Source organism: Juglans regia, chromosome 13 (genome assembly GCF_001411555.2).
Source record: "Juglans regia cultivar Chandler chromosome 13, Walnut 2.0, whole genome shotgun sequence".
NCBI lineage: Eukaryota > Viridiplantae > Streptophyta > Magnoliopsida > Fagales > Juglandaceae > Juglans > Juglans regia.
In genome coordinates, this window is record NC_049913.1 from 19,227,217 (window position 1) to 19,240,131 (window position 12,915).

A 12,915-nucleotide genomic window follows, 5' to 3' on the forward strand; every position below is an offset into this window, starting at 1 on the left:
GTGGGAAGTGGACTGAAGAGCCTCTTACACAAGTTATGGGAAATGATATGACTGAAGGAAAGGTTGAGTGTTGGCCTTTTCTTCTCATAAAAATCAGTCCAAGATCTTTTCTCAAGGTAGAGTGTAAGAGTGAATGAGTGAGGTGACCCTTTAGCTTTGTATTTCAAGAAACTTCTAGGCCCTTCTTGTACAGATCTGGCCAGCCAAGTGGGGGTACAAAACTTAGCCATGAAACAATGCTAATGGTGACCAATTTTGTGGGCCTTAATGGGCCTAAACCGAATGGGCCTAAATTTTGGGGTTTAAAGAGGGTTTGGGTTGCTATCAAGCCCAAATCTACTATCACTTGGCCCAATCAATTTTTCAAGGTTAACAGGGTTGGATAATGATGTTCTAAGACAAATTTGAAGGATTAATAGCATGTGGAAGTGATTTAATCAAGTGATTAAACACAATGCTAAAAATCGGATTAGAAAGGGTTTGAATGCCAACTTTAGGGTTTGGGGAAACCGTTTAGAGTTCTGATTTCAACCATGCTTTTGGGCTTTCAATTGGACTTCCACCATTTAGGGTTTTACTAGGATGGAAACCGTCTTTGATCTGGCACAATTTGGTTGAGCAGATGAAACAAAGTTTTGCTTAAGTGGCATGATTTCACAGCTTGATTCCTTCAAATCCATCAAACGCTCCTCATAGTGCCAAGTGTCTAATATTATTCACTAAGTGTGGCTAAGATCTTGCCAAGTGTCCAAATAAAACTTCCCTAATCTAATTTGGACATTCTACACTGTGATTTTGAAACACTGCAATTGGTGTGCTTACTGAAATTACTATTCACTCCGAAAAAGTGAATCATAAACTTAACACTAAAAATTCCTAAATATTCATATTAACCTACAGTGAAAATCTTTTACCAAAATTCAACCTCGAAGTGCCCCTAAAAATAAATTCACAATTTCCAACAGACGTTTCGTCCGGAATTATGAAAATAGGCTATTGAGCCATAAAATCTTAAATAATCCACTGAGTCTAATGGCGTAGACCATAATGCATTCTGACACTTCTAACCACCTCAAATAAATAAAACTCATATTTCTAGCACCATAGTGAGTGATAACACTGACTATGTTGACAGACTAAAACCTATGCGATTGGTCGATTCGTAAAAACTTATGGGATTTTTATGAGATGCCTAAAGTCAATAGAAATTCCACCAATGAATTTCTAGTGGGCTGTTACAAGGGGTGTGTAGCGTGCGACATAAGGGAAAGGGAAGAGAGAGAGGGAAGGGAAAAGTGAGGGGGAAGAGAGAGGGCTTAGGTATTTAATCCAGTCCCTTTGTCTTGGGATCGTCAAAAAGATCTAACGGTGTGGAAGTAAAAATACTAATTTGAAAATACATAAATATTAACTTAATTAAAAGCACTGAGAGGAATTAAGGTAGAATATTATTTAAACTAACTTGAATTAAGGTAGAATATTATTTAAACTAACTTTAATTTATAAAATAATATTCCTTCATCATTAATAAGTGATGAAGTCAGAGCTTCTCGGTCTAGGAGGTGGTATCACATTTCTACACTTACTGTTGCTCCTTTTCACGCAAACAGATTACACACAAGAGAACTTTTTACAACAACCATCAGAATACATCTTCTACATCTTCTATAACAACTATCAGAATACTTGTTGCTGCTACATCTTCTTAATCAAATGGATATCGACTCGCTGATCCTACAGACCAAAGCTTTGTCATGGCATGATCTCAAGCTACAACCTGCTCCAGAAACAGCACAAGCTACATCAGATAAAATCCTGATAGGAAGGTTAGTAGCCGATAGACCATTGAATAAATATGCAATCTCTTCCGGCACTAAAGTCTCTTGGAATTTCATCCAACATTTCCTAATCGAAGAGATGGATATAAACAAGTTTATATTCACCTTTAGAACTTCCCATGATAAACTAAGAGTGCTTAATCAAGCCCCATGGAATATTAAAGGGCATTTGCTAATTCTAAAACCATGGTCTCCAGGAGCTACACTCAATGAAATCAGTCTAAACCATGCCACTTTCAATGTGCAAATTCATGGTTTACCACTTGATCATATCACTCTCAACAATGCCATGGAAATAGGAAAAGCTCTCGGTAATCTAATCAAAGTGGAGGAAGATCCTCTTTATGGTCTAGCCTTCAGAAAGTTTATTAGAATTAAAGTTGAGCTAGATATCACCAAGCCACTTCAGCAAGGATTCATGATGCCGAGGACTGATAATAGTGAAATATGGATTGCTATAAAATATGAGAAACTGTCAGACTTTTGTTATGCATGTGGGAGGCTCGGTCACTCACAAATCTTCTGTGGATTCTTAAGTTCGCCCCCAACAAAACTTCTGTATGGTCCATGGATAAGAGCAGAATTTCAAACTACTCTTGACAACACTCAAGCATTTCGTCAAACGGGTGATGGGCAATTTGAAGAAACAGAGGAATTACAAAAACTCTCAACATCGGTCAAGCTTAACAAAGGAAAACAAACACTCAATACAAGCAAACAATAGGGGATTATTTTCAAAGAACAAGATGGACTTACCAGAGATCAAGTCCACGAAATTCCATCCAATAGCTTGAGTTTGCAACCATTGTTTTCTCCTTCGAAATCTCTTCAACCGGGCGGAAAATCCATGGAAAAAGATGCAGTTCATCCTTACAGCTACAGTGATCAACGCTCATTAATTTCCTCACCAAGAACCATTAACTTCTTCACTGTTCAGACATCTGCCAAATCTAGTAACCTCACCTCAAATCAAAGCAAAATATCTCTTTTGTCTTCAAGCTTGAAGGAGCAGGTGGCAGAGGAAAATAGCTCTCGGGTACTACAATCAGATTCGGCAGCTTCGGCTCCATCCATCACAGCCATAGGATCAACTCATTCTCAACCGACACGACATTACAGCACAATAATAAGCCGAAGGAATATATGGGTCTTGGTATTGGGCTCGGTCTGGGAAAAGGGCCCGCAAATAAATCAGATCCACCGATAGAGTCAAGGCCTTTATTCATGGGCCCACTGGATATACCCTTTAATCGGCCTCAGCACTTCTTCTACGCAAGTAAGCCTGAGCTTCTCTTCAACTCTTCTTCAGATGTTAATCCAGTGCACAGCTCTTCCACTCCAACAGCTCCATATAATTTCCCTGCTCACATTCCATCTTGCCTTGAGTCTGAAAAGGCTATGGAATTATTTCCAAATCAAGTGAATTCCCAACTGTTAGAAGTTTTAAGTACTCACTGTGAAAAAAATCCTATGCTGATTGAACAGACAGTAAGCTTATCTGATGATCCCAATTATAAGAAAAATGTCCTCAGTGAGAACTCAGCTGTATGTATTACAAATGCTCAACGTCAGTCTCAAGTCAATATTTCTTCCAAAAGACAACATCAAGTTGAATTTTCTGAAGCTCCAAAAAGAAAGTCACAGCGTCTTATCAAAGTGGAACATACAGATCCAAAGCCACACTCTGATGAAACTTCAATGGCACTTGCTCTTCTGGAATTACAGTTAGGTTCTCTAGGCAAAGAAAAAAAAATCAAAAGGAAAAGCAAAAGTCAGTCCTTATAGTAGACCACCAACCCATCCGAAAGGAAAATCCAAGACAGCTAGCGAGGCAAGCTTAAAAATGCCTCCACAGACCAAGTGAGGACAATGGCATGGAATTGCAAGGGATTAGCCTGATCCAAAGCAATCAGGAACTTAAGGGCTAATATTAGGAAATATAACCCGGATGTAATCTTTTTGTCGGAAACCTTGGTGTCAGATGAACGCACCATTTCTATTGTAAATAGCTTAGGTTTCCATCTTTTTGTTCACTATCCAGTAGTATGTAAAAAAGGTGGACTGCTTCTTTTGTGGAGACCGAGTGTAGAAATAGAACCTGTAAATATAAATATTAATGCAATTTCTGTTTTAGTTTACTCTGATCCTACACATCAACCTTGGATGATTACCTATGTGTATGCGCCGGCCCAATGGAACAATAAAGTTGGCTTTTGGAGCCATTTGGATTCATTATATCAAGCTTTTCCAGGGCCTTGGATTTGCTTGGGAGACTTTAATGATCTCATTGATCAAAATGAAAAATCTGGAGGAAGACCTATCTATTATAATCCTAACAAGGGTCTAAAAGCTCTTATGGATAGGAATGGCCTTATAGACATTGGCTATATGGGACCAAAATTTACATAGACAAATAATAGACAAGGTCAAGCGCTCATACGAGAGAGATTAGACAGAGCCATTGCAAATCAAGAATGGAGATTACTATTTTCAAATGCTACTTTGCAACATCTTGCATCATCAATATCAGATCACCATCCAATCTTGTTATACACTACAGCTAATACTCGTCAAGCTCCTTCTTTCAAGTTTGAAGAATTCTAGACTCGATAACCTTTAAGCCATCAAATAATCAGTGAAGCATGGAGTAAACATCACTTCGGCAATCCGTCTTATATTCTATACAAGAAAATCAAGTCAACCAAGGAAGCTCTCAAAGTCTGGAATAAAAATCACTTCGGGAGGATCAACAACAATATACATCAACTCGAAAGTGAACTTCTTGAAACACAGGAAGTCGATATGACTCCTTCTAATCAGGAAAAAGAAAGATTTTTGCAACATAGAATTCACAAGCAAAGAGAATATGAAGAAATCTTATGGAAGCAAAAGTCTAGACTCACATGGCTTACATCGACGGATCTAAATACCAAATTTTATCATCTAACAACCACTATCCGGCGAAGAAGGAATGCTATCGACTCAATCAAGCTAGCGCCAGGTAATTGGTCAATGGACTCTACTGTTATAGAGACTTCTTTTATTAATCATTTTAAATCTATATATTCCTCTTCAAATCCAAATGTTCTGGAACAACTGGATAATCTCTTTGAAAAGCAAGTTTCGGATATAGAGAATGAATCTCTAAATGCAATACCAATTGAAGAGGAAATATTAGAGGCTCTAAAACAAATTCCCAGCAACAAAGCTCCCTGACCAGATGGAATGACAGCTTTATTCTACAAGCACTATTGGAGTATTGTGAAACAAGATGTCATATTGGCAGTTCAGAATTTCTTTATCAGTGGGAAGCTCTTAAAACAGATCAATCATACCAACATTGCTCTCATCCCAAAGACAAACTGTCCAAATAATCCAAGCCAATATCGCCCAATAAGTCTTACAAATGTCAGCTACAAGATCATAACCAAAATCATGGCCAATCTTCTTAAAATTCTTCTCCCAAAAATCATCTCTCCACTTCAAACTGCCTTCGTCCCAGGTAGAAACATTAAGGAAAATACCATTATTACTCATGAACTATTCCATCACCTCAAAAAAAAAAAACAGGCAAATCCGGTTTGATGGCTACTAAGCATGATATGGAAAAGGCTTTCGATCAGGTGGAGTGGGATTTTCTCTTTACAGTTATGCAAAATCTGGGCTTCAACCACAAATGGATAAATCTGATAAAGGAGTGTATAACAACAGTGTCATTCTCTATTCTCATCAACGGATCACCAAGAGGTTTCTTCAAATCTCAGAGAGACATTAGACAAGGAGACCCAATCTCGCCATTTCTCTTTATACTGGTTACAGAAGCTCTTTCTAGGATCTTATTAAAGGCTGAAGCGCAACATAAGCTGGAAGGTGTTCGAATCAGTAGAAATAGTCCTATGGTATCACACTTATTATTTGCAGATGACACAATCATTTTTGCTAAGGCTACGGAAAAAAATGCTCGAAACATCTCAAAATGTCTTACAAAATATCAAAACTGGTCAGGACAGAAATTAAATTTGACCAAGTATTCAATGTTTGTCACCAGAAATACCAATCAGGCAACAAAAGCTTCTATCTCTCTGTGGCTGCCTTTCAAAGTATCATCAGCCAGAATGAAATATTTAGGATTACCCACTTCCTTTAGCTGGGAAAAAAAAAGAGAACTACAGTGAAATGCTGGGCAAAGTGGGCAAAAAATTGGAAGGATGGAAGTCAAAATTACTAGCTCAGGCAGGCAGAACCATGTTAATCAAATCTGTAGTAAGTACGATACCAACTTATCATATGAATACATTCCTGCTACCCAAGTCAGTCTGTAAATCTCTTGATGCAGCTTTCAAAAATTTTTGGTGGGGTTTCTCGAAAGACAAAATGCATAATTTGACACTGAAGTCCTGGAAATCTATTTGTCAACTGAAGAAAGCAGGTGGTCTTGGAATCAGATTAATGGAAAAGATGAATCAAGCTATGCTAGCAAAAACAGGATGGGAACTAAGCGAACAGATAAATAGTTTGTGGAAGTCAATGCTAACTGCAAAATATCTGAAGAACACAACATTTTGAGAAGCTTCGCAGAAAGCAACAGATTCATCTATGTGGAAGGGAATACTCAAATCTAAAGAACTACTTATAAAAGGCCGATGTTTCCAAATCTATAATGGAGAATCAGTAAATATTTGGTTGGATCCATGGATTCCCACACTGATCAATTTCAAACCAAAGCCATTACAAGGTATGGAATTAGAACTTCCAAATCTTACAGTTTCAGATCTCATTATAAATAACTCTAGGATTTGGGATGTTCCAAAAATGCAAGCTCTCTTTGATCGTCAAAACATCTTAGAAATTCAAAAAATACCACTACCAATACGAGCATATGAGCAGGACAAAGTGGTTTGGGTATTAAATCACAATGGGCAATATTCAGTCAAAACAGCATATCAAGCTACAATACAAGATCAAGTTCCACTTCAGCAACATTCTTCAATGATACTTTTCAAGCCTATGTGGAGTCTTAAAATCCATGATCATCATAAGTTACTGATTTGGAAACTTCTATCGAATATTCTTCCTACCAGAACAAGAATTGGTGAAGTCATAACAAACCAAGAAATTGAAGAATGTGTATTCTGTAGCTATGAGAAAGAAACACTAGTGCATCTTTTTGTTGAATGTCCATTCAATAGAATCCTATGGCAACAAAGCAGCTGGCCTCTAAATTTTACAAGCTTGCCTATAGATTCTATATCAGACTGGATCAAAATGATTATCTATCCGGACAGAGAATTTAGACTTAAAAAAGAGGAACGACATCATTTCCAGTTATTTGCAGTCATAATGTTAGATTTCATTTGGAGAAAAAGAAATGATATCGTTTATAATCACACTTCTCTATCAATTGAAGAAGCAAGCATTCAGATCAATGGCACCTATGAAGACTATAAAGATGCATGGAAGGAAAAAGTTGATCAACAAAGCAAAGAAGAAAATTGGCATCCTCCTCCTCTAAACTATCAAAGCTACTCTTTTGATGCAGCAGTACGGGATCAATTTTCAGTGGTCTCAGCAATTCAAAGAAACCACAGTGGAGATATTCTGGGAATATTAATAGAAAAGGTACAAACTACAATCCCTTTAATTGCAGAAGCAAAAGCAGCGCTGCTAGCAGCTAATATGGCATCAACTCAAGGATTAGCAATCATTGAAGGGGATTCTCAATCAATAATCTCTTCAATCGAAAGTCCAGACATCTCTACATTTTGGAACATATCAACTATTATTAAGGACATCCGGCACTTATCAAATCTTCATCAAAACTGGAAATTTGTCAAGATTCATTGATCCCAAAATCGATGTGCTCACTCTGTTGCGCAGTGGGCAGCTACCAATCTTGTTTTTGGCAGCATACCTATAGATAATATTCCTAGTTGATTTTTGTATATTGATAGTGGAAAGGACCCTCCTCAAACTCTGTAATTTTTCTTTTATATATCATATGCTTGATTAGAAAAAGAAAAAAAAAAGTGATGAAGTCTTATTTAATATCTTTAAAAGAGTCAAACCATTTAATTAATTAAAACTTTCAATATAATTTAAATCTCATAATATTTTAAATAATTGAAATCATTTTAATAATAATATTAAAAAATATTATAATTTTCGTATTTAAAATCAAGCTTAATTCAACAACACTGGAAATACCTCATATAAATACTTTCAATACATTTAAAACACTGGGCGTACTTTAGAAATCATATAATATCTTTAGAAACACGCCATCGAGGTTTGGCACACATAACGAGACTACCAGTCGCTAGGGAGAAGGGCAGACTGTCGCATAATTTCCGACTTCGGAATTTGCTTACGTTAGAAAGAAGGAACCCTACGTCAGAAATAAGGAGCATACGTAAAAAGGAAGGAGCGGGGTGTTACAAAAACGTAAAGTAAAATAATTTCATAGAGATGTTTATGCATGAAAGTAAAGAGATGTTTATGCATGAAAGCAAAGAGATGCTTATGCATGAAAGCAAAGAAATGTTTACGCATGAAAGTATAGCTATTCCTTAAACTGTTTATGCATGAAAGCATTGTCAAGAACTTGCAAATGCTTATGTATGGATGTTTTCAAAAGAAAAGATTATGTGATTAATAAATTAACAGCATGGTGTACTGCTTACTGAGTATTAGACTCACTTTATGTTTATGTTTTAAACGCCCAGGTATGGATGAAGAGGCTGTAGAGCTAGGCACTACCGAGGAGGAAGGGGCCGATGCTTAGAGTTCCCTGTCGATTCAGCTTTTGATGATAATGGTTATGTTTTTTTGTTTTTATGATGAGTCCCATGTTGGGACGTTTTGTTGGCTTGACTTTAAAACAATATGCCTTCGGGCATGATGTAAATACTATGGTGGGGTGATGGTAACCCCACATACGATGGTTTAACGCCTTTTTATATGTGTTGTAGGACTGAGTCCCCTCTTAATTAGAACTAGTTATGTTTTGATGAATGAATGATGGACTCTGAGAGTCCTTTAGGTAAGAGGTTGAACAGATCGTCTATCTGGTGTTTCCCTTTAAACTAGAGATGCAGGGTACATGCATGACATTTTCACACATATCCCTTATCACACTCGTAGAAAGAAAAAAAAATAGTAATAATAATAATAATAAGGAATGAATAAGCAAATTGCCACGGCCCCTAGTCCTAGAATTTGGGCAGGGTTGTGACAAATCTTGGTATCAGAGCAAAGGTTAAGGAGTCCTATAGACTTTAGGGATAACTAGGTTGAATCCCCCTCTCTAAAGTATGCCAAGCTCCGCAGCAAGTTTAAAAGGTATTTTCTTATTGAATATCATGAATTATGTTAGAATGATTGCAAGTCATGCATATTTGTTTCATATGAGTCCATTGCTATTGTTACTGTTATACATGTTTTAGTATGACACCGATAAACAATACTAAGAAAGACAGATGTTGGGGGGAGACCCCATTCCCATAGTGTAGAGAATCAGCAGGAGGTTCCCAAAGATACGAGGGACCTCACCAATGTAGTTGCATGCTTGATAGAGACTGTTATTGATGGAAAAACTGAGATGCAAAGACAAACTCAACATTCAACAACCTTCAAACTACTCAGTAGACAGCACCCTCTGGTGTTTGATGGCAAGTGTAGAGAAGCAGATGCTGACAACTGGATCGAGTGCCTAGAGAAGATCTTCCGCATAGTCTTGTGCCCAAAACAAGAGAAGATGAAATTCGCAGCTTACAACTTATTTGACGTGGCAAACTGGTGTTGGAAGTTTGCTCATGGGCTTATTCCGCAAGAATTAAGCGAGACAACTCCAATTTCATAGGCGATATTTAAATAAGCTTTCACTGACCGATTCTTCCCCTTATTTCCCCATCGTGCACTAGTACTAGGCGATTCTGTTGCCACGCATTCCTTCATACCCCTTAAGTTTGCATGTTTAAGTGAGAGGACTCCTGAGTCCTTAGAGTGTGTGATGTTTGTCTCTACTCCACTTGGAGAATCCGTGAATTGTCAATCCGTGCTAAAGGGTTGCGTGATAGAGGTACAAGGTCGACACCTCCTTGTTGATTTTATATTGTTCGACATGGAGGAGTTCGATGTGATTTTGGGCATGGATTAGTTGTCTTGATACCATGCTAGTGTCGAGTGTTTCAAGAAGGAAGTCCAGGAGAGTCAGAGTTCAGTTTCTGTGTTGTGGGTAAGAGTCATATGCCAAAGGTGATCTCTGCAATGAAGGCCACTACTATGTTAAGGAAGGGTTGCGCCGGATTTCTGGCTAGTTTGGTAATGCCGCCACCAAACGAGCCTAAGTTGCAAAATATTGAGGTGGTGAAGGATTTTCCTGATGTCTTTTCGGATGAGCTGCCTAGCTTACCTCCGGATAGAGAGATTGAGTTCTCTATAGATCTCATTTCGGGAACAGCTCCCATTTCTAACACGCCATACCGGATGGCGCCTGTGGAGCTCAAGGATCAATTGTAAGAGTTGTTGGAGAAGGGCTTTATTCGCCCTAGTGTATCACCATGGGGTGCGCCAGTTCTCCTTGTAAGGAAGAAGGATGGGTCGTTGCGACTTTGCATCGACTATAGAGAACTAAATAGGGTGACTATTAAAAATCGGTATCCTCGACCACGGATCGATGATTTGTTCGACCAACTTCAGGGATCCCAAGTATTTTCAAAAATTGATCTCCACTTAGGATACCATCAACTGAAGATTAAAGCGGAGGATGTTCCAAAGACAGCTTTCAGAACGAGATATGGGCATTATGAATTTCGGGTGATGCCCTTCGGATTAACCAATGCTCCAGCGGCTTTCATGGACATAATGAATCGTACCTTTAAAGAATATATTGATCAGTTTGTGGTCGTGTTTATTGACGACATCCTCATTTACTCAAGAACCCCGGAGGAACACGTGAAGCACTTGGAGGTTGTCTTACAAGTGTTGCGGGAGAAGAAGTTGTATGCCAAATTTAATAAATGTGACTTTTGGCTACAAAAGATTTCCTTCCTTGGCCATATAGTGTCCAATGATTGTATCTCTATAGATCCCGCAAAGGTGGAGGCCATAGTAGAATGGCCTAGACCAAAGACAGTCCAAGAAATCAGGAGTTTCCTCGGTCTTGCAAGGTATTATCAAAGATTCGCTGAGGGGTTTTCTCGCATCGCAATTCCTTTAACGAAGTTGACTAGACAGGGTGAGAAATTTATACGGACGCAAAATGCGAGAAGAGCTTCTAGGAGCTCAAGGAGAGACTTGTAACGGCACCTATTCTCACTATAACTTCAGGTACTGGTGGATTTGTGATATATAGCGATGCCTCACACAAGGGGTTGGGATGTGTTCTTATGCAGCATGTAAGAGTTATAGCATATGCTTCGCGTCAACTTAAGGAGTATGAGCACAACTACAATGATACCCCCAATCCCAGCTTGGGACGGAACGGAGACTTAGAGTGTCGAGACATGCAATGCAAGGTTACATACCTCCGTTCATGACAGTTAATATGCAATGCATCCTAGTATGCAACTAGAAAATAATCGCAGCAGAAATAAAAGGTTAACGTGAAAATATGCCAGAATAACTAAAACATCACAACTTCATTAGATAATCATCATGTTCGAAATACTAAAGTAGCATAGAGTTATATACAAAGTCATATCATTCTCTAATTGCGATCTATAGCATAAAGGACTTGGGTTATGAACATCAAAATTAAGTCCAGCTTCCTCTCCGGATCCGGCTCCTCCTCAATCATGCGAACCCAGTGCTCCATCAATCTCGTCCTGGTCAATTCCTAACACAACTTCTATCATTCCGAGTGGAATGATAGTGATCCCATAAAAGAGTGAGATTTACTCGAAATTTCAGTAAGTTAAATAACTAAGTGACACAAAGATAGATCAATCATGAAAAATGATAAATATGCAATGCATGAGATGTGAAAAATCAGTATGCATGTCTCCCATCTAGATTCCTCAACATTTTTTTTTTTAAATATGAAGACATGGGTTCTTACTCAGTAAGTAATTTCGTCATCATTTTTTTAAAAGACATAACTTCTTCTTAAAAATTCCATCATAAATTTTCTTCATCATAGACTTACATCATTATCTTAATTAATAGCAAAAAGTGTGGTAGTATCACAGTTCCCCATATGCACTGTGAGTACCTGTCGGTGACCGTAGTATAACTTACGTTGAAACTACATTGTCTATAGACTCATTCTCAATACATTGGTAAATAACATAACATCATAAAAATTATAACGTGTACACCCACCAGCGTTAGGTGTCATAACATGTTGATTTCGCTCTGGCATTTTTTAAAAAGAACCCATTCGAAGCATTTTGACTGTTCTTTGTCAATCCACAGGTTACCACTCCATTATTAAACACTCCAAAGTGGACAAAGGAGTTTCATCATGATAATTTCCCATCCTGGCCTTTGGGGTCATGACAAAATGATTTTCGTGCTATGCTTTAAAAAAAATATTTTTCATGACGTGCATATGTAGTAAATTTCAGGCAAAAAAAAGACATTTATAAATGTAATATGCAAAAATGGTGAAAATGTCATATGCTATGTAAGTATGCACTCAATGTGTCATATAATATGATAATTTATGCTCAAAATGATAATTGAAGAATAAATGAAGCATTTATCAATAATTCATAAGAAATTTATCAATGTGTAAGTTAGAGGCCAACTTACAAACTTCCGGAGAAATTTGAAATTGTGTAACTTAGTATACACATGATTTATGTGTAAATTGTGTGTATACTAAGTTAGGATTAATACTCTTATGGATAGGTTCAAGATCAAAGGCTTCAAAAATTGGATAGTTACAAAAATAACCCTAGACTTTCAAAATTTGTCATTTAGGCCCTAAATTTTCACTAATTGCAAACGAACTCCAAATTTAGCCAAATTTCATGGACTCCATAACTTTGGCATTCTAAAACCATATATGCCCTTAGATTTTCAAAAGTCAAAGTGAAACTTGTCCAATTAGTCCCAACCCGTGGCATGCATACTA